The following is a 4,223-nucleotide window of genomic DNA, read 5'->3' on the forward strand; positions in this document are numbered from 1 at the left end:
CAGACAGACAGACAGACAGACAGACAGACAGACAGACAGACACACACACACACACACACACACACACACACACACACACACACACACACACACACACACACACACACACACACACACACACACACACACACACACACACACACACCAGTCTGCAGAACAGTCAGTTATCCAGGTATGAGTAGACACACAGGTGTGTGGCTACAGTTCAGTCTCCCTCTAACATCGAAACCAACCTTATTATGGACACACACACACACACACACACACACACACACAGACACACACACACACACACACACACACACACACACACACACACACACACACACACACACACACACACACACACACACACACACACACACACACACACACACGCACACACAGCTCAGGCACAGGCACACTTGACAAATGCACATAGAGAGTGACAGTGACCAAGTGGTTGAGTTTGATCTCATTTCAGATAGGTGCAGAAGTTTTTAAGTGATATGGTTAAGTCACAGCAGAGGGAGAGAGAGGCGCACACACACACACACACACACACACACTCGCACACACACACACAACCGCACCAACACTGGCACGCACACACGCTACCGCACAAGCTGTAAGTGGCAGCATGGCATAGCAGTATGAATGATGATGATGATGATGTTTGTGTGTGTGTGTGTGTGTGTGTGTGTGTGTGTGTGTGTGTGTGTGTGTGTGTGTGTGTGTGTGTGTGTGTGTGTGTGTGTGTGTGTGTGTGTGTGTGTGTGTGTGTGTGTGTGTGTGTGTGTGTGTGTGTGTGCGTGCACGTGGGTGAGTGTGTGTGTGTGTGTGTGTGTGTGTGTGTGTGTTGTGCCTGCCTCTCTCTCCCTCTACTGTGACTGTGACCATATCACTTAAAAATGTTTGTACCTATCTGAAATGACATCGAGCTGACCCACCAAACAACTCAAATTGTCCAAGCTGCATGCAGATACGAATACAGTATTTACACACACACACACACACACACACACACACACACACACACACACACACACACACACACACACACACACACACACACACACACACACACACACACACACACACACACACACACACACACACTCAAAATCAAAATCAAGATCAAAATCAAACATCAATAATCAAATGCCTGACATTAGCTATATTAACTATAAACTTCAATACCTGCTGCTCATGCAGCCCACCTCATATACTACTTTGTACATATGCTGCTGTGTATTCCTCATATACTGTCTGCTGGGGTTATACAGGACCTCATCATACTGAATATGTAAAGGATGATCCAAGTGAATTAAAGCATAATCGCTTTTGTACATTTGAAGAGTTCAGATGCAAAACCCCCTAAGTGCCTTTTCAGAAAATAATCTTAATTCATTTTTATTTAATACAAAGCTATCAAAATTGCATATTTTTTATTTTATTTATGTAATATAACTATTTATATGTATTATCAAGTACATGAATGTAAACCAAACCAACAACGGGGTTCTCTAAAAATATAGAGGTGCAGGTCTTCAGAAATGGAGTTAGGAGTTACCAATAATACCCCACTTTTGTAAGGGACCTCTCTTTTTGTTATAGGTTTTTTTTTTTGTTTTTGTTTTTTTTTACAGACAGTGAGCTTCAGCCTTCAAGATTTTGCATTAAAGCGTGATCGTGATAGCGTGATAAAGCACACAGTGATGTTGAAATGTGACAAAAACACACATTTAGCATAAATGAACTAAATTTTAACTTTACTCAAATTCACATGGACATTTCAAACTCAACCTTAACAGTCGGAGTGAGTGCAAGGTGTTTTGAATGTGAGTGTGTGAGGAGAGAATGTCACCTACCTTGTGTATGGTTAGAGGATGCCAGCTGCCTCGAACGCGCGTGTAAAAGTGTCTGAAAAGAGCGAGTGACGCTGCTGACAGTTCAAAGTTTTCTGGTCTGCGTCTGCGTCTCTGTCTAGCCTCCCCTCCCGCCTTCTTCCACGCTCAGCCTACCGCTCCACATCTTAGCTCTGCCTCACACACCCTCTCACGCACACACACAAACACATTGTACATCTTAGTCAGTCTACCTATCTCTCATCCACTCTCTCTCTCGTACACACACACAAACACACACACACACACACGCACAGACACACACACGCGCGCGCACACACACACACACACACACACACACACACACATTATACATCTTAGTCACTCTCTCACTCTCTCTCACTCACACACTTCCACAGCCTCCTCAACCAAGTCTGATATGCTCACTCTGCCTCTCTCTCTCTCTCTCTCTCTCTCTCTCTCTCTCTCTCTCTCTCTCTCTCTCTCTCTCTCTCTCTCTCTCTCTCACACACACACACACACACAGCTTAGTCACTCCTCCATTCTCCCCCTCCTTTGCTCTCTCACTTTCTCTCTGTCTCTGTCTCTGTCTCTCTCTCTCACACACACACACACACACACACACACACACACACACACACACACACACACACACACACACACACACACACACACACACACACACACACACACACACACACACACACACACACACCTCACTCACTCCTCATTTCAGCAGTGCCTACTTCCACATCATCTCATTTGCACATCTGTGTTTCCTTACTGGGTGTGATATCTCCATCTCTCTCTTCCATCCCATCCATGCATCTCTCTCTCTCTCTCTCTCTCTCTCTCTCTCTCTCTCTCTCTCTCTCTCTCTCTCTCTCTCCCCTCCCAATCCATGCCTCTCTCTCTCTCTCTCTCTCTCTCTATCTTCATCTCTCCCTCCACCTCTCTCTCTTCCCTCCATCCATGCGCCTCCTTACTGTGTGTGATACTGTATCTTACACCTCTCCCTCTTTTTCCATCTTCAATCTCTCTCAGTTCCTTCTCCATCTCTCTTTCTCTTTCCGTTCCTTCCCCATCTCTCTCTCTCTCTCATTACTGTGATCTCTCTCAACCCGTCTTTCTCATCTCTCAATCCTCATCCCTCCATCATCTGAGAGAGAGAGGAGAAAGAGGTGGTAAGCAGGGATCACGCTCCGGAAGGAGAGAGAGAGAGAGAGAGAGAGAGAGAGAGAGAGAGAGAGAGAGAGAGAGAGAGAGAGAGAGAGAGAGAGAGAGAGAGAGAATCTCCATCTCTCCTCTGCATCATCTGAGTTGTATTCTTACTGAGTGTGGTAAGTACAGATCTCTCTCTCTCTCTTTCCCTCTCATCTCTCCATCCTCTGTGTTGTATCCTGTTTGCGTTCTTTCCTTACTGTGACATTTATTTATTTATTCATTACTTTATTCCATTTGGAGCATTTGTTGTGTCTGTTTTGTCAGTCTCCTGTCTCGCTATCTGTGTCACTGTCGTGGTATTGTGTGTTGTAAGCCTTTTTTACCTGCAAACAAATCTACCTTTTATCACAATTTGGCTACTGGGTTTTAATCGTACTACTAGCCAAACATACCCCGCTGGTATAACATCCTACGCACCTGCCCAACTACAGAGGTGTGCAAAAGCGTCTTTATTGAACTGAATCGTACTACTAGCCAAACATACCACTTGCTATCAAAGTGGCTGTAAGCTTTCTTTTCTATCAGCCAAACTGACTTTTTAGCAGCATTTGGCCGGTTGACTGGTGTTCATCTAGAGCAGTGTTTCTCAACCTTTTTTTAGGCGAGGCACCCTTTCAATTCATGAAAAATTTCAAGGCACCCTAAACCAACAAGCCGTAACATGGCATCGCATCCAATACCACACAAGCTTAGAACAGTAACACATTTAGAGACGTCACACGACCTACGTTCGAAGTTGCAGCTGACTGGGGCGACCTATTGTGCGTAAATGGCAGATGAAAGATTCCACTGACTAGCATTAACTTACCAATTTAAACAAATATGTATTATATTACATAATTTATTTATCAGCCACGTTTCCGCGGCACCCCTGAAGGGGGCCCGCAGCACCCCAGGGGGCCCTGGCACCCCTGTTGAGAAACACTGATCTAGAGCCTCTCCTCATATATCTCCTTCCACTCTCTCTTCCTCCCCATCACTCAATCATCTGTGCTGTTTGTTCCCTTACCAAGGGTGATGTCTCCATCTCTCTCTCTCTCTCCCCGTCATCTTTCTCTTTCTCATTCCATCATCTGTCCTGTCCAACCTTTCGTTTCTTCCTCCTGGCTGCTACCCTTTCTTGTATTTTCAGTTTCCTCTCTCCTAGTGTTG

The sequence above is a fragment of the Engraulis encrasicolus genome, chromosome 20, assembly GCF_034702125.1.
Source record: "Engraulis encrasicolus isolate BLACKSEA-1 chromosome 20, IST_EnEncr_1.0, whole genome shotgun sequence".
Classification (NCBI taxonomy): Eukaryota; Metazoa; Chordata; class Actinopteri; order Clupeiformes; family Engraulidae; genus Engraulis; species Engraulis encrasicolus.